This window comes from Bombina bombina, chromosome 4 (genome assembly GCF_027579735.1).
Source record: "Bombina bombina isolate aBomBom1 chromosome 4, aBomBom1.pri, whole genome shotgun sequence".
NCBI classification, from domain to species: Eukaryota; Metazoa; Chordata; class Amphibia; order Anura; family Bombinatoridae; genus Bombina; species Bombina bombina.
The window spans coordinates 1,030,198,105-1,030,218,527 of NC_069502.1; positions in this window are offsets into that span (position 1 = coordinate 1,030,198,105).

Sequence of the window (20,423 nt, forward strand, 5' to 3'; positions counted from 1 at the left end):
TGTGCCATGGTTTTTGTGGCCCCTGGTATAAAGCAGAACTAGGAATGAGTGCTATGGTTTTTGTGGCCCCAGGTATAAAGCAGAACTAGGAATGTGTGCCATGGTTTTTGTGGCCCCAGGTATAAAGCAGAACTAGGAATGTGTGCCATGGTTTTTGTGGCCCCTGGTATAAAGCAGAACTAGGAATGTGTGCTATGGTTTTTGTGGCCCCAGGTATAAAGCAGAACTAGGAATGTGTGCCATGGTTTTTGTGGCCCCTGGTATAAAGCAGAACTAGGAATGTGTGCTATGGTTTTTGTGGCCCCTGGTATAAAGCAGAACTAGGAATGTGTGCCATGGTTTTTGTGGCCCCTGGTATAAAGCAGAACTAGGAATGTGAACCATGGTTTTTGTGGCCCCAGGTTTAAAGCAGAACTAGGAATGTGTGCCATGGTTTTTGTGGCCCCAGGTATAAAGCAGAACTAGGAATGTGAACCATGGTTTTTGTGGCCCCAGGTTTAAAGCAGAACTAGGAATGTGTGCCATGGTTTTTGTGGCCCCAGGTATAAAGCAGAACTAGGAATGTGTGCCATGGTTTTTGTGGCCCCAGGTATAAAGCAGAACTAGGAATGTGAACCATGGTTTTTGTGGCCCCAGGTATAAAGCAGAACTAGGAATGTGTGCCATGGTTTTTGTGGCCCCAGGTATAAAGCAGAACTAGGAATGTGTGCCATGGTTTTTGTGGCCCCTGGTATAAAGCAGAACTAGGAATGTGTGCCATGGTTTTTGTGGCCCCAGGTATAAAGCAGAACTAGGAATGTGTGCCATGGTTTTTGTGGCCCCTGGTATAAAGCAGAACTAGTAATGTGTGCTATGGTTTTTGTGGCCCCAGGTTTAAAGCAGAACTAGGAATGTGTGCCATGGTTTTTGTGGCCCCAGGTATAAAGCAGAACTAGGAATGTGAACCATGGTTTTTGTGGCCCCAGGTTTAAAGCAGAACTAGGAATGAGTGCCATGGTTTTTGTGGCCCCAGGTTTAAAGCAGAACTAGGAATGTGAACCATGGTTTTTGTGGCCCCAGGTTTAAAGCAGAACTAGGAATGAGTGCCATGGTTTTTGTGGCCCCAGGTTTAAAGCAGAACTAGGAATGTGAACCATGGTTTTTGTGGCCCCAGGTTTAAAGCAGAACTAGGAATGTGTGCCATGGTTTTTGTGGCCCCAGGTATAAAGCAGAACTAGGAATGTGTGCCATGGTTTTTGTGGCCCCAGGTATAAAGCAGAACTAGGAATGTGAACCATGGTTTTTGTGGCCCCAGGTTTAAAGCAGAACTAGGAATGTGTGCCATGGTTTTTGTGGCCCCAGGTATAAAGCAGAACTAGGAATGTGTGCCATGGTTTTTGTGGGTCCTGGAAAAAGCAAAAGTAAAAATATGTGTTTTGGGGTGGCCAAAACTCTAAAGAGCCCTCAGGGCGAGGGAACAGCAAATAGAGGCAACAGTGTGATCTTACCTATATCCCCTGTGCCACTGGACATTTGTACAAAATAATATTATGATTTGGGTGTTTAATAGTCATAACTTTATATGCGACTCTTAAAGGGACAGTAAAGTCAAAATTAAACATTCATGATTCAGATAGAGCATGCAATTTTGCACAACTTTTCCATTTACTTTTATTAGCAAATTTGCTTTGCTCTCTTGGTATCCTTTGATGAAGATTAAACCGAGGTAGGCTCATAGGAGTTTAGGAGCGTGCACATGTCTATAGCAGTCTATGGCAGCACCATTTGCAACATTGTATAACACTGCAATAAACCACGTTGCACACACTGCTGCCAGATGGCTGTAGACATGTGCATGCGCCTGAGCGCACCTAGGATTACTCTTTAACAAAGGATATGAAAAGAACTAAGCAACATTGATAATAAAATTTAACTGGAAAGTTGTTTAAAATTACATTCTCTATCCAATCAATTTAAGTTATATGTTGACTTTACTGTCCTTCAGAAATAATGACCTGCGGCCCCCATGTGTTAGGAAGTTGGCTATAATTAGTTAAAAGGCACATTAAAGGGGCATAAAAAGCTATTTTTTTCTTTCATGATTCAGATAGAGAATGTTATTTTAAACAACTCTCCACTTTACTTTGATTATTTGATATGTTTTGTTCTCTCTGTATCCTTTATTGAAAAGAATACCTAGGTAAGCTGAGGAACTGCTGATTGGTGGCTGCAACTATATGCCTCATGTCATTGGCTCACCATATTATTTCAGCTAGTTCCTAGTAGTGCATTTTTGGTTCTTCAACAAAGGATACCAAGAGAATGAAGCAAATCCAATAATAGACGTAAAATGGAAAGTTGTTTATAATTGTATGCTCTATTTGAATCATGAAAGAAAAATGTTGGATTTCATGTCCCTTTAAGCGCAACAATTACACACCCCATAAAGGGCTAGATTACGAGTAGAGTGCAAACATTTGCACCTGAGTGATAAGAGATATAGTGCAAGGGCTTGGGCTCATCAGGCTTACCGCTTGTATTATGGGTTGAACGTAAACGCAATTGCGTGAGCACAATAGCGATGTACGCTAGAATGATTACCGTGAATTCAGAGCTCTGGTTAACTGTTTCGCAAACTAAAAATTGTCACAAAAAACATAAAAAATACATTACAAATAGGGATGGGCGAATGTGTAAATTTTCGAATTTCGAATGTAGAACGAATGTTATTACCGAAATTCGAATTCTAAATCCGAATGTCGATAAGAACGAATATTCTTAAAAATTCGAAAATTGAATGTTATTTACCGTTTTCGAATGTCACTTTCAAATTCGAATGTTTATAATTATATTGAATGTCCACATTCGAAATTTCGAATTTAACATTCTATTTAACAAATACTATTCAGAAGTTCAATAGTTCATGTGGTAGGGCGGGAATCTAGTAAATTGATACATAATAGATACAAATATATCATTTTGAATGTTTCCATATAGAATATTGCATAATTCGAATATTACATTTAAAGAAAGCATTAGAAATACTATTACAAACATATAAATTAGAATTTTTCGAATTCGAATATTGCATAATTCGAATATTACATTTAAAGAAAAAGCATTAGAAATACTATTACAATCTAAAGTCGAATTTTTCGAATTCGAATACACGTATTGCATAATTCGAACATTACATTTAAAGAAAAAGCATTAGAAATACTATTACAATCTAAATTAGAATTTTTCGAAAATAATATTTTCGAATGTAATCGTAAAATTCGAAACCGAACATTCGAAAATCGAATGTTAGAATGTTATGTAAACATTCGAAATTCGATTCGAACGAACAAATGTGTTAAAATTCGTGCCGTTTTTCGAATGTTGCGAAACATTCGCCCATCCCTAATTACAAAGTACACTTACACTCATAATAACACCATCTAATAAAAAATATTAAAAAATAAAATATTGCACACAAAATCTCAGGTTTTAGGGGGGATAAAAAGGCAGACAAAGGGCTTTAACATTGAAATACATACATATACATTTCTAAAAATGGATATATATATACACTCACCGGCCATTTTATTAGGTACACCTGTTCAATTGCTTGGTAATACAAATTGCTAATCAGCCAATCACATGGCAGCAACTCAATGCATTTAGGCATCTAGACGTGGTTAAGACAACTTGCTGAAGTTCAAACCGAGCATCAGAATGGGGAAGAAAGGCGATTTAAGTGACTTTGAATGTGACATGGTTGTTGTTACCATCTTCTGATGGCTACTTCCAGCAGGATAATGCACCATGTCACAAAGCTCAAATCATCTCAAACTGGTTTCTTGAACATAACAATGAGTTCACTGTACTCAAATGGCCTCTACAGTCACCAGATCTCAATCCAATAGAGCACCTTTGGGATGTGGTAGAACGGGAGATTCGCATCATGGATGTGCAGCCGACAAATCTGCAGCAACTGCGTGATGCTATCATGTCAATATGGAGCAGAATCTCTGAGGAATGTTTCCAACACCTTTTTTAATTATTTTATTTATATTGTGTGCAGGGTACAGAAAAAAAAGGAGAGGGAAATTCATACAATTTATGCAGTCTATTCAAACGAAAAAAAAAAGAATCTTCCCAAGTTTAACAATGTATGATTTCCAACACCTTGATGTATCTATGCCACAAAGAATTAAGGCAGTTCTGAAGGCAAAATAAGGTCAAACTAGCAAGGTGACCTCAAACAATATGAGGTATGGTTACAGGGTATGGTACAGATGACTCCTCCTATATACCTTGGAGCGCTTTGTATTATATCCCCGATTTTATGCTTGCTTCCCAGCGCAAGCGACAGCCGTGCAGGCTAAAAAAGATATCCAAAGCGAGAGCTTCTTTTCCAGAGAGGGTCCCTCCTCCAGTGTATTAAAACCGTATTGCCGGCAGCGGTTCTCAACATCCAGAGAGGTATAGAGTCACTGAGTGTTCAAGTGGGCGTGGCCTTATGCATTTCACGGGACTCCTTCCGCTTCGTCAGAGGCTATGTCCACTTCTACTACTAACCCCTATTTATTACTAGAGGGGTGTGTTGCTTTAAATAATTGACATAATGTCTTTAGCTCTCTTTTACAATGTCCGGGGCAGGATCTTCATACATTAGCTTGAATCCACCTCCTTTACTTAATCCGAGTTCTCAATACGTAAATACCCAGCTACTGCTTGTATAAACATAACAAAGATAAACCTTACATATTAGTAGCACTAGCATTTCTTCATGTATATCCTATATATCTTTGGATTTTGTGCTGTTAAAATATTCTGTCTCTCTTACTACCAACCTATATATTATAGCAACACATAATATAATGGTGATGAATTTTCAAAATATAAATAATAACACATTTTTTATATATATATTTATATATAAAAAATAATAATAATTATATATATATATATATATATATATATATATATATATATATATACATTATCCCATACAAGTATTACTACATCTAACATTTCATAATAAGATCCTATAAAAAATCCTACAAAATACCCAAGTATTATACGACCCCTCTCTAAAAAGAAGAACCATACAAACATACATCTGTATATACTACTACCATATTGATAAAAATATAAATATAATATCTTGATAAGACATATACAAAAACCAACTGTGCCTACGTATATACATTATAAAGAGTAGATAAAATACACTCATTAGAATAAATCCTAAAAACTTATGGTGCAATCGTAACATTTCTAAAACGAAACATTCCATTCACTGTAAAAGGAAAGAAAAATCATATATCATTACATACTATTACATACACCCTATGGGGCCCATTTATCAAGCTCCAGATGAAGTTTGAGGGCCCAGGGTTCTGGCAAGCCTGCAGGCTCACCAGAAACAGCAGTTATGAAACAGCGTTTTAAAGACCGCTGCTCCATAACCCTGTCCGCTTGCTCTGAGCAGGCAGACACACAACGCCGAAAATCAACCCGATCGGGTTGATTGACACCTCCTTGCTGGCGGCCGTTGCACCAGCAGCTTACAAGAGCTGCTGGTGCAATGCTGAATACGGAATGCGTATTGCTCTCCGCATTCAGCGAGGTCTGGCAGACCTGATCCGCACTGTCTGATCAGGTCCGCCAGACCTTTGATAAATATCACCCTATGGCTTGACCTTATATATACACAAGAATCAGTCCTCTATAAAGGCTGCTAAATAAATGTCACGGTTGAGACCTACTGGCTTCATGGTCCCCAGCCTGTGGATCCAGAAGGTCTCACGCTGTCTAAGTCTGGCTAGATGATTACTTCCCCTCACTGTACTTTTAATGTGTTCTATGAATGTATGAATGTATGAAGATCCTGCACTGGACATTGTAAAAGAGAGCTAAAGACATTATGTCAATTATTTGAAGCAACACGCCCCTCTAGGAATAAATAGGGATTGGTAGGAGAAGTGGGCATAGCCTCTGTCGAAGCAGGAGGAGTCCCGCAAAACGCGTAAGGCCACACCCACTTGAACGCTCATTGTCTCTATACCCCTCTAGATGTTGAGAACTGCTGCCGGCAATACGGTTTTAATACCGGAGGAGGGACCCTCTCTGGAAAAGAAGCTCTCGCTTTGGATATCCTTTTTAGCCTGCACGGCTGACGCTTGCACTGGGATGCAAGCATAAAATCTGGGATATAATACAAAGCGCTCCAAGGTATATAGGAGGAATCATCTATACCATACCTCATATTGTTTGAGGTCACGTTTTGTGAGTTTTTTTTTAATGTGTAATAAAATGTATGAATTGTGTTGACATACTACACTATTATTGTTTGTCTTTTCTCCCCCTGCGCTCCATGACCGTTTGTTTCCAGTCTATCCATTACAAATCCCTGATCCACACCAGTGACCCTGAGAGCGAGCTGCATACAAGGGAGAAAAACATTTTGCTGTAAACACTGGGACGCAGACTTCTCTAAAAGAGACATCAGTAACAGCTAAGTGGGAATATTTTGCATATGAACGTTTTATATGAACATTGTTCTTTGGACTATGTAATATAATATAAAGTGTTTTTTAACTCGTATTTGATTCAATTTATCATTTTTATATCTACTTTCATTCAAGTATTTTCACGACCTCTTTTTCTGAGCATTTTTGATTTTTTCTTTTATGTGTAGTTTTAGTTTTTAGTATTATATATTTTTTAGAATTAGTGTCTCTGAAAGAGGAGTAGTTTTATTATCCCCTTAATGACCGGACCATTTTTCAATTTTCTTACCCTTAATGACAATGGCTATTTTTACATTTCTGCAGTGTTTGTGTTTAGCTGTAATTTTCCTCTTACTCGTTTACTGTACCCACACATATTATATACTGTTCTTCTCGCCATTAAATGGACTTTCTAAAGATACCATTATTTTCATCATGTCTTATAATTTACTAAAAAAAAAATAATAACTTTGACCCCCAAAATATGTTACACATCTACAATCACCAAAAAACTCCCATGCTAAATAGTTTCTAAATTTTGTCCTGAGTTTTAGAAATACCCAATGTTTACATGTTCTTTGCTTTTTTTTGCAATTTATGGGGCAATAAATATAAGTAGCACTTTGCTATTTCCAAACTACTTTTTTTTCAAAATTAGCGCTAGTTACATTGGAACCCTGATATCTGTCAGGAATACCTGAATATCCCTTGACATGTATATATTTTTTGTTAGAAGACAACCCAAAGTATTGATCTAGGCCCATTTTGGTATATTTTATGCCACCATTTCACCGCCAAATGCGAGCAAATAAAAAAAAACTTTACATTTTTCACAATTTTAGGTTTCTCACTGAAATAATTTACAAACAGCTTGTGCTATTATGGCAGAAATTGTTGTAAAAGCTTCTCTGGGATCCCCTTTGTTCAGAAATAGCAGACTTATATGGCTTTGGCATTGCTTTTTGGTAATTAGAAGGCCGCTAAATGCTGCTGCGCACCACACGTTAATTATGCCCAGCAGTGAAGGGGTTAAATTAGGTAGCTTGTAGGGAGCTTGCAGGGTTAATTTTAGAGATCAGCCTCCCACCTGACACATCCCACCCCCTGATCCCTCCCAAACAGCTCTCTTCCCTCCCCCACCCCAAAATTGTTCCCGCCATCTTAAGTACTGGCAGAAAGTCTGCCAGTACTAAATAAAAGAGTTTTTTTTTTTTAAATAAAAATAATAAAATATTTTAGCTGTGATGGTCCCCTGCCTTAGCCCCAACCTCCCTGATCCCCCCTCCAGCTCTCTAACCCTCTTCCCTACCTAAATACCGCCATCTTGGGTACTGGCAGCTGTCTGCCAGTACCTAGTTTGGCCCCAAAAATCCCCCAAAAAGTATTTTTATTTTATTTTTAACTTAAAAACTATTTCTGTAGTGTAGCAGCCCCCCCACAATAGCCCCACCCCCTCCCCCTCCCAGATCCTTTTATATTTAAAAAATTTCTTTTACCTTTTAATCCCTTTCCTCCCTCATTCATTGGTGTCAGTGTGACTAATGCGCGCCCGTGCACGCGCAGGTGCACGCGCGCCCGTGCACGCGCACACGCACATCCACGTGCACACTCGCCCCTCGTGCACGTGCGCGCACCCTCACACCGGCGGACACTGGCACCATCACTACCAGTGCAGAGAGGGCCACAGAGTGGCTCTCTCTGCATCGGAGGCTTGTAAAGGGGTATTGCAGGATGCCTCCATATCGAGTCATCACTGCTATACCCTCAGAGCTGCTGGAAGCGATTGTGATCGCTTCCAGCACTCTGTTAGACAACTGACGTACCAGGTACGTCCATTGTCATTAACTGTTAGTTTTTGCATGACGTACCTGGTACGTCAGTTGTCATTAAGGGGTTATAATACTTGGCGTTTTTGTGAGGTGATATTAGTTGTTAAATATGTGAATGCGCACGCAATATTCTAACTTTGGATTTTTGTGCTAGAGCGAAAACTGTTGACTTTCAACTCGCAATACGAGTGGAAAAATCTTACTTCTAGCGCAATAAACACTCAAGCGGGAGCATTCATTTGCGCTCCTGTTTAATGTTTAATTAAGGAAAATTAAATAACATTGCAGTAAACCATAATGCTATATTTTGTCTGCTTTTGCTGTAAAATAACTGCGAAAATCATATTTGTTTAACTCTTTCTGAGAGAGTGGAGTGTCTCCATTATGCTTAGGAATGGGGAAATTTAACTGAACATGCTACATTCTACCTAGAGATTGGTTAGTTCAGATCACAAGTGCTCTTACATGGGTCCCAAATTGACCACAGCAAAGGAGACCACGAATATAGATTCCACCAAGCTTTTCAAGAGGTGTATCCCTGAACTCCCCTTTAGATGCAAAACCTTGTAAATTGGTCTAACAAAATAAAAATGTTACTTTGATGCAGTGTTTAATTTCTGACATATGATACGAGTTACGTGTCCCTTTAATTAGTTTATATGAGTGATAATTGTATCCAATTTCAATTACTTACATAAAGTGAAAGAGTCCATATACCATTGATTTAGCAAAATTTCTGCACAGTATTTTTACTGTTATACTGTAAAGAAAGAAAAGTCAAAATAATACCACTTAGTACTAATAGGTTTGCCAGTTGCCCACCACAATTGTGTGGGCATGATGCTTTGTGGGATCACAGAATGCCCCCCAAAAAGCCACTACCCTTGATACAACAATGTATATTTTTCACAATTGAGCAGTCTTTTTACCCAATGGCTGCCAGTAACATTCAAATCAACCATTTTTTCTCTTCCGCTGCTTTATATTTATAATGCTTTGAGACACAGGAGGCCTTGTACATTTCACTAAAAAACAAAAATGAAAAAATAAATTAGATATTTAAGTGCCAAGTATTGCTGTGAAGATTTTACTGGACAGCCGGGTAAAATACTGGACTTTCCGGTTGAATACTGGACACTTGGCAACCCTAAGTACTAATCTGTAAATACTAAAATACTAAATAGTGGTGGGATATAAACTATTAATTAACATTCATGGGTTATTAAACCCTTTGAGATTGTAACATAAAATATGTTATAGGCTTTTCAGTACCTGTTTGAGGAGGGGAAGTTCGGCCTCCATACTTAACACTGCTATATTTCCTACTGTGATTGGGGTAGATTTATCAATTGTCGGGCGGATATGATGTGCTGTAGCGGATCATGTCCGCTTAACATCACTTGTGAAATGCTTGTGCAATGATGCCCCCTGCAAATTCACGGGCAATAGGCCGCCAGCAGGGGGTGTCAATCATTCCGATCGTATCCAATCGGGATGATTGCAGTCCGCCACCTCAGAGGTGGAGGATGAGTTAAGGAGCAGCAGAAACAGCTGCATCCGGAGCATAATAAATCTACCCCATTGACTGCACACTCTAGTGACCAGGTCTGGACTGGGAACAAAAAAACAACCCTGGAAAAAAATTGTAAACTAGCCCTATATTCTGTCAAGTCCATAGAATGAACATTCTCCCTGAAAAAGCTAACAGCAGTTGGGGAAATGATTATTGAGTCATTTAGCATTGTTCAAATTGGATACAAGGAGGGGTATTTGTCCGGTACAGAAAGACTACAGTGTGGAGATTCATGCGGTCTGTAACAACAGACTATCACACGCATAGTATCCTTGTATATTTGTACCTGTTACACATAGTGATCTAAAAGAAATTTGGCTTTTGTTAATAAATTGTACATTTGCTTTAAGCATTTGTCAATGTCTGTATCCAGTCTGCCTGGAGTCTGCACTATAGAGCTAATTATCTTGACCTGTTGAAGCTCTAACTAATGTGAGTATTCTGGGCCTGCCTTCCATCTGGGGAGTGGAGATTTACACAGTATTATGCTATATGTGTTTCTTTCTCTTCCATTTGACAAACATTGTTTGAACTATTTGTTCATTAATGTAGTTTGCGATGTGGGGCATGGAGGTTTAGGGGTTAATAGTATATTTATGTAGTTTGCAATGTGGGAGGTTTGCAGTTTAGGGGTTAATAGTGTGTTTAATGTAACTGTTTCATCGGGATAAACTCTTCACGCAAACTTTCAGGTTGTGTAAAGAGTTTGAGTGGTAAATGGGATTGTGCTTGCACAATCACGTTTACTTTCAACTTGTATTACAACCACAAATTAGCGCTTTACGCTACCCATAGAAAATATGGCAAGTGTAAACTACCGCTAGTTCGCGCAAATTTGTGGTAATTTTGATAGTGTAAATAACACTGCGACCTTACAATCGGGTTTAACAATAGTGCTTCACTTATAATCCGGCCCTTAGTGCGCAAGCAGAAAAAAAAATTATGGCATCACTTTTAATCTGGACTTTAAAAAGGAGTGGGTCTGGGTCTTGATCACTGTATATAACATTGTTACAAATATTGCTACCATATACTGCTTAAAGTGAATGTCAAGTTTGATGAATCAGTGCCCTGTTTTTAAAAACCCTATTAAAAACAGGGGCACTTTAATTCATCAAACTTTGCATTTCACTCGTTTTGTTAAAATACTTACCTTTTAATCTTGAAAGCCACTCCTTCGCTTTGCCTGCCCGTCGCAAGCCTCTTCATTTGTCAAAAATGACAAATCCGGCTTCTTCCAATCACGGAGTTGCCTTAGGCAATGATAACCCTGGGGGGGAAGCCGTGATTGGAGGATGCCGTATTCGTCATTGCTGACAAATGAAGTGACGAGCGGCAGGAGGGGGAATCGCTTGAGCGGCTTTCAAGATTAAAAGGTAAGTATTCTAACAAAACGAGTGAAATGTAAAGTCTGATGAATGAAAGTGCCCCTGTTTTTAATAGGGTTTTTTAAAAACCGGGCACTGATTCATCAAACTTGACATTCACTTTAAGATATATGCACGCTCCTTAGCCTACCTAGGTATGATCTAATGGTATACAGCATTTCTACAAAGCAAGAAAACAATGTATATTTGGTCATTTTTTTACAGAAATCACCAACCAGATTTATTTATTTTATTGGGTTTCTAAACTGCTAAAGACAACATGTACCAATTACACACAACACTCTGCATATACAAGAAGGGATTCCCCTCTTTCAAATAAGAGGTCGTATGTCCCTCAAGTTATCTGGTGATTGCCATTGGATTGGTAAACGTATGTATAGAACTGTATTTGATTCCAAGATTTTGAAAACAATAAATTGCACAATCATATTTTGGGTGCAGTAGGAATATGAAATAAAAAAATATATGGCTTGGCTGCCTTTTAATTATTATATTTTGTTAACTTCAGCCAGTTGAAACATGCGTGTGTGTGTGTGCTTTGCGTGATTAATTCAAAGAAAAAGCACTGAAAGTAATGTAAAAATGCAATGTATGCAAAATTCTAAAATATAGCTTAGTGTTAATTGGTTAAAATAGTTTGGTGTCCAGGCATACCTTTTAATTAAAGTTCAAATACTTTGAGATATCATTTTATAGGCAAGTTTTTTTAACAGCCTTAAAATTACATTACAGAACTTCTATACTTTTTATGTACTCTTACAAATCTGGCACACAATCTTCCATTATACTAGACTGGCGTTATTATGTGGGCATTGGTGCAGTAGTGTAATAGATCACACCTTATTTATTATAAAACACCAGACACCTATTAATTTGTACAGCAAGTATATATATACAGTATATATATATATATATATATATATATATATGTATATATATATATATATATATAAAAATATATATTCAATCAATATCAGCCATAAAACATTTTTATATATAGATGTATAATCTGGGGGAAAAAGGGCTTTGTGAGTTACTAACACTGCCTCTCCCACAAAATACAAAACATAGAAACATACGGCTAGATTACAAGTTTTTCGTTTTGAGCTGTGCGGTGCTAACGCGCAGTTTATGCTCACCGCTCACTTAAAGACAGCGTTGGTATTACGAGTTTTTACAACCCAGACAAGAAGTGAGCGTTGAACAAAATTCTGCTCCTTACCACACTCCAGTACCAGCGCTGCTTACGTTAGCGGTGAGCTGGTGTAACGTTCTCATGCACGACTTCCCCTAAGGAATCAACGGGGAGATCCGGCTGAAAAAAAGTCTAACACCTGCCAAAAAGCAGCATAAAGCTCCTTAACGCAGCCCCATTGATTCCTATAGGGAAATCAAATTTATGTCTACACCTAACACCCTAACATGAATCCCGAGTCTAAACACCCCTAATCTTACACTTATTAACCCATTATCTGCCGCCCCTGACATTGCCGACACCTACATTATAATTATTAACCCCTAATCTGCCGCTCCGGACACCACAGCCACCTACATTATACGTATGAACACCTAATCTAAGCCCACAACATCGCTGACACCTGCATTAAATTTATTAACCTCTAATCTAACACCCCCCTAATCTGCTGCCCCCAACCCCTAAATCTAAGTCTAAACCTAACACCCCCTAACTTAAATATAATTTAAATAAATCTAAATAAAATTCCTATCATTAACTAAATTATTCCTATTTAAAACTAAATACTTACCCATAAAATAAACCCTAAGCTAGCCACAATATAACTAATAGTTACATTGTATCTATCTTAGGTTTTATTTTTATTTTACAGGTAAGTTTTACGGTTTATACTTATTTTACAGGTAACTTGGTATTTATTTTAACTAGGTACAATAGCTATTAAATAGTTAATAACTATTTAATAGCTACCTATTTAAAATAATTACAAATTTACCTGTAAAATAAATCCTAACCTAAGTTACAAATACACCTACACTATCAATAAAATAAACTACAAATATCTAAACTAAAATACATTTAAATACACTAAACTAAATTACAAAAAAACAAACACTAAATTACAAAAAATAAAAAAAGATTACAAGAATTTTAAGCTACTTACACCTAATCTAAGCCCCCTAATAAAATAATAAAGCCCCCCAAAATAAAAAAATGCCCTACCCTATTCTAAATTAAAAAGTAACCAGCTCTTTTACCAGCCCTTAAAAGGGCTTTTTGCAGGGTATTTCCCCAAAGTTATCAGCTCTTTTGCCTGTAAAAAAACCCACAATACCACCCCAACATTACAACCCACCACCCACATACCCCTACTCTAAACCCACCCAAACCCCCCTTAAAAAAACCTAACACTAACCGCCAGAAGATCTCCCTACCTTGAGTCGTCTTCACTCAGCCGGGCCGAACTCTTCATCCAGATGTGGTCCTCCATCCCGGCGATGTCTTTATCCAAGCGGCAAAGAAGAGGTCTTCCATCCCGGCGATGTCTTCATCCAGGCGGCAAAGAAGAGGTCTTCCATCCCGGCGATGTCTTCATCCAAGTGGCAAAGAAGAGGTCCTCCATCGGGGCGAAGTCTTCCTCCATGCAGCATCTTCAATCTTCTTTCTTCCGACCTCCGACGCAGATCATCAAGCTGGCCCGACGACTGAAAGACGAATGAAGTTTCCTTTAAATGATGTCATCCAAGATGGTGTCCCTCGAATTCCGATTGGCTGATAGGATTCTATCAGCCAATCGGAATTAAGGTAAGAAAATCTGATTGGCTGATTCAATCAGCCAATCAGATTCAAGTTCAATCCTATTGGCTGATCCAATCAGCCAATCAGATTGAGCTCACATTCTATTGGCTGTTCCAATACACAGCTTACTACGCCTGCAATTTGTGGCGAGGTGAAAATGGAGTAAGATTTCTCCATTTTCGCCACGTAAGTCCTTACGCTGTATCTTGGATACCAAACTGCGCTGGTTTGGTATACCTGTCTATGGGCCAAAAACTACGGCCGAAGGCAGAAATATATGAGCGTAACTTCTATGTTACGCCGTATATGTGATACCAAACCAGCACAAAATTTGGCGTCGCCGGCTTTTGCGGGCGACGCTGCATATCGGATCGAGGTCCAGATCATTAAGTTTTGAATGTACTTTATTAGATAGTGTAAAAAATGCAAACATGCTGTTGCACACACTGCTGCCATCTACTGACTACATGTTTACATCTCATGTCTTCCCTCTAAAGCTTTGTAATATGTGTAATCTTTTGTTATTGCAAGCTTAAAAGGGACAGTAAACAACAGTACACCTTGTAATTACAAGGCATTTCTGTTGTGTTGCAGTAGAATAACATTGGCCAAGCCTTAAAACAAATTAACATCCTTTTTACTGCAATTAGTTTTAAAATAGCTGAAGTCCACCTAGGGTTGCCACCTTTTCTGGAAAAAAATAGCATCTGTGCTAATTAGCATAAATTAAAAGAAGCTTCACCATGATAGCATCTTTATTTCTATATTTAATCTTAATTTTCAACATTGACCTGAACTTTAAAAATACCGGCCATATAGGTAAAATACCGCCTAGGTGCCAACCCTAATTCCATTTGCCTTATATGGTAGAGCCAAAGCTGTGCTTTAGTCCTCATACAACAAGTCTATCCACTGTCATAAAGTTAGCATAAAAGTGCATTTGCAGTTGTGATTTAAGAAAGCCAATTAGGGACAGATATGTAGCAGGGTATATTTTAAGTTCTGATAATTTTCAGAGCTAAATTATTTGAAAAGGGGTCAAAATAAATAATCAAAATATATTACAAAATTATTTCAAGCATAACTAAACATTTGAGTATGAAACAAAAGGGAACAGCGCACCTCCGATTCACATAATGATTTAATGGATAGGGAGAAATCCCTGCTACAATATACACTAACTTAAAAATAGAAAAATCACAAGCTGATCAAAACAGATAGTGTCAGGAGTCCACTGAAATCTCTAACTTCCGTAGTGCAGTGACTGTCGAAAGGCAGACATCCCTGAAGAATTCTGCAGAGTAAGAGCAGATTAAACACGTTGGGTATTTATGCACTTGCCCACCAATGGATTGACAGAGAGACCTTCACATGCCCTAATAGCACCAGGAACTTTGCAGCACAATTGTTGGAAGAACTGAGACTGCGCTACGGAAGTTAGGGATTGCAGTGAACTCCTGTCACTATCGGTAAGCTTGGGATGTTTTTTAAAGTAAGTGCATATTTTAGCCGGGATTGCCCATATCTAATAAATCATTATGTGAATTGGAGGTGCGCTGTTCCCTTTTGTTTTGTAAATAACTCAGCTGTTTAGCAGAGAAAACTCAGTTTGGTTTATAGCAGCACAGAACTGTATTCACATTTGCAATTGTGATTTTGAGTGATCTACCTGGACTGAATATCATTTACCATACAGGAATAGGTGATTTTCTTATGTTTGCGTCAATTGGATTTTTACTATTTTAAATTTATTTTTATAATTGTTGCTTCTGCCTGTCACATTACTAATTTAGGGCTAGATTACGAGTGAAGCACAATTTGACGCTCCCGCTTGAGCGTTAATTGCGCTAGAATTAAGATTTTTGTGCTCATTGAGTTGAAAGTAAACTGTGTGTTATAACTCAACTTGCGCAAAAAACAAACATAGAATATTGCGTGCGCGTTCACGTATTGCCCTATAGAAGTCAATGGAGGAAAAAAAGTGAAAAAACACCCACTCTTGCGGAAACATGATTGCATATTCTCATTTGCGCTAAACCAACATGAAAAATATGAATATTTTATATTCTCATGTTCTTATATAACAGAATATGTTCTATTTATTCATAAAAAAATATTTCTAAATATATCTGATGGTATTTTGGTACAATATTTATCTATACCTATATATATATATATATATATATATATATATATATATATATATATATACTGTATAAATAAATAAATATTTATTTTTAAATGTGCAGAACAATGGAATGTTTAATATTTACAATAAATACATAGTTAAAACCTTTATTAAATATGAATATTGCATAAATATGCTTTAACATGTTTTCATCTACTTAACGGCAAAGGGCTTAAATGCACTTATAAATACATCCATACATATGTACACACACATATATACAGGGCCGTCTTTAATATTGATTGGACCCTGGGCAAAAATTTTCTTGGCCCCCACCCCATGCAATTTTGCTCTCCACCCCAACATCCCAAAAAACAGCTAAATCAATTTTTTTTATTATTATTAGCCCAGCGGTGGATCATCCACTGCTGGGCTAATCATTTAAAAAAAAAAAATGCAATATGTGAAACTGGACCTAAGCAGTACTAATAAGTAAATAAATATATAAATTCCTCCACTGTGGATTCATTTAATATTCTTTTGAATGTGATTCTGGTGTGAGGTTAGCTGGTTAAAGAGATTTAGGGCAGCCAACAGGAGCAAAGCAAGGTAAAGGAGGAAGCATGGAGGTGCAGACAAATATAAGTTTACTGACTAGAACAGCAGAACTACTATGGGAAGCTGTAAAATCTGAGACAGAGAGAAAATAAAAACTATAAAAATAAACCTTACATTAATGTGTTAAGTATCAGCATGATGCTATACATCAGCCACACCAGCACATGTCGCTTCTTTGCTAGGAACAAGTTCCCTCTCACCCTGAACTAGACAATGCTGCATGGGGAGGGGCGTGTGTGCACTCACTTATTCTTCCCACTGACACCTTTCTACAAAGCACTATTCCCCTAACAAACTTGAGTTAGTTGATCTTAGGGCTACAGCAGAAAGAGCAGGGCTAAGGGGACCAGTAGACTGGATGCTGTCTGTCCAAGGCTGCATGGATACAGTGTGAGATGAGTCACACAGCCTCAAGACTGAAGAGAGCAGTGTATGCAGCTGCACAGATGTTCAAATCCTCATGTGCCTGCCGCTCCAGCTTTCTGCTGCATGCACCTACAGTCAGCCCTACCCAGAAACAATCCCCACCACCAGAGCATTTACCTGGTAACAGTGGTAACCCCAGTAGGACCTCTTCTGATGCAGTGGGAAATGGCTGGATGCCGAGTTAGGGCTTTGCATTCAGTGCTGCACAGTGCACATCTAAAACAGCACATGGCACTAGCTTGGCACGGTCTGGCACAGTTTTTAAAAAAATATAAGCAGAGTACTTTTGACTGTGACAGTATTAGGACTGAATGTGTGTGTTCCCCATGTCACATCAGCAGTCTGGTAAGAACCATAAAAAAAAAATTTTTTTTTTTTTTTTTTTAGGACTCTTGGGCCCCTCAACAGAGACTGGGCCAGGGCAGCTGCCCCTTTTGCCCTGTGTTAAAGACGGTCCTGCATATATATATATATATATATATATATATATATATATATATACACATATACATCTTTAGAGATGTATATGTATGTCTGTCTCTATGTTTAATCCCTTTGCTTGCAATAATTTTTTATTAGATAGTGTTATTATGAGTGTAACTATACTTTGTAATGTATTTTTGATGTGTTTTGTGCAACTTTCTAGTTTTGCAAAACAGTTAACCAGAGCTCTAAAGTTGCGCTAATGATTCTAGTGTGAATCACGGTTGTGCTCACGCGATCACGTTTACTTTACCATTCCCCAGTTTTGCATAACCAACACTGTTATGTTAATAATTTTTTTTACCTCTGTGATTACCGTGTATCTAAACCTCTGCAGACTGCCCCCTTATCTCAGTTCTTTTGACAGGCACGCATTTTAGCCAATCAGCGCTGACTTAACAGGAGTGAGCACAATGTTACCTATATAGCAGACATGAACTAGAAGTGTCTAACTGTTTAAAACTGTCAAAATGCACGGAGATAACAGGCGACCTTCAAGGGCTTATAAATTAGCATTTAAGCCTACCTAGGTTTAAGTTTCAACATATTTGATGATACAAGTAAATTGGAAAGTTGTTAAAACTACATGCCCTATCTGAATCATAAAAGTTAAGTATAACCCACTGTATAGTGTTTTTAGCATAACAATGAAATAGACTGTTTTCTATCCTTTAATTATGATTTATTTAAAGGGACATAATACTCATATGCTAAATCATTTGAAACTGATGCAGTATAATTGTAAAAAGCTGACAGGAAAATATCACCTGAGCATCTCTATGTAAAAAAGGAGGATATTTTACCTCACAATCTCCTCAGCTCAGCAGAGTAAGTTCTGTGTAAAAAGTTAAACTCAGTTACTGTCTAGCTGCAGGTAAAAAATAAAATAAAATGAAGAATTGAACAGCAAAAAATCAGCATCAGCAGTGCTGAGGTCATGAACTCTTTTACTGTGATCTTATGAGATTTCACTTAACTCTCATGAGATTTCATTGTAAACTTCCTTACACTGAATAGGGAAATAAGATGAGTGTGCACGAATGCTCGCTCCTTCCGCTTTCCTGGGACAGACATACTAATTTCTTGCTTAGAAGTCCTTTACAATGGGATGTGGCTACTGAAAAACTTTTGAGGTAAAATATATTTCTTTTTTACATATAGATATTCAGGTGATAATTTCTAGCTTTTTACAGCTATGCGGCATCACATTCAAGTGTTTAAACATTTGGGTATTATGGCCCTTTAAAGAAAATAAAAAAATAAAAATGATAAAAATGGCAACTCAGGGGCTCCACTTGATCCATGGCTTCCCTTTCCGCTCCCTCTCTTGCAACTTTCTTTAAAGGGACAAGAGGTGGAGTCCAAGAGGTAAATCTAAAGTGTGATTGAAGGAGGAACTCTAATATAAAATATATGGTTAGAATGTATGGTTAAAAATACAATTTTAATTCTAAAAAGTCATATAAGTATCACAATATAAGAATATAAAGACATATATAAAAAAAGATATATAAAAAATATAAAAACAAATGACCTATATAAACAGCCTGTGTATCGTTAATGCTATGTGTTAGCCTGGTATAACTAAAGTCAAAGAAATTGTGCCCCAAAAGTGGGCATAGATATCCAAATATGTCCAAATGTGTCCAATAAAATGTCCAAATGAGATGAGAACTTGAGGTGTGACCAAATAAAAAATGTGGATAAGTCCGTGATGAGTGATGTTCAAAAAATATGTGTAAAAATACAAATATATAAAAATATAAAAAACACAAAAATGTGAAAAAATCTATAAAATTAAAATTAAAAATTAAAAATTAAAATTAAAAATACAAAAAATGGGGGGGCGGAGCCAACCGCCAAAGCTGCAAGACGCATTGCTCAGGAGCTCCTGACCTCAACTTTATAAACTATGATTTATCCTTGATAAAACTAAACTATTCAGCTTGTAAAAAATAAAAGACAGTAACATAGAAAGAAGCTTGGGATATGAGGATAGAAAATTGGTGGCTGTGTATATATTGCTGAGCTGAAAAGATTGTACCGGAGCTCCCTGTCACATACTGAAGCGCCATTTTGGGGGAAGATTCACTGCTGCCCGCCATGGAGACCCGGGTATTGTATACCGACATCAGAGAGTTATTGGAGGAATATGGGAAGAGGATGTGTGAGAGACTCAATGCTCTTACTGAAAAAATCCAAGCGGCACAAACACGCAGCAATACCGCTGCTGAGGAGCAGGAAGCAGCACCGGAGTCGCAGCGTGGCACAGCGTCTACAGATCCCCAGCTGTGCTTTCCGTTACAGATGCCGGTGAGGGCAGGCACCAAGATGGAGCTCCGCTCACCCTCTGCCACCTTAAGCGGCATACTAATAAGGGGGGCAACACAATATGACCACTTGTATGTGGGTGCAGGCCCTGTGGAACATGGCAGTGTTCGCGCATTGTTACGCGCGCTTCTCTCTGAAATAGGCTCTGCGGACCTATTGCAGCAGCCCTGCTGGCGACACTTCCATAGTTTGCGGATGCCCTGGACTTGGTGTCATTATTCCCCCTGGGTTCCTCGGGCTGACTGCCCTCATCTGAAGACTGATGGGTTTGCCTGCATGCAAACAGGATGAGCAGGACTTATAAGCAGGAGCTATGACCATCGGAGCAGTTGTATTGATGTATGAGAGACTTATTGTTTCTGTTACTTGGAGGTTCCCTATACATGAAGACATGT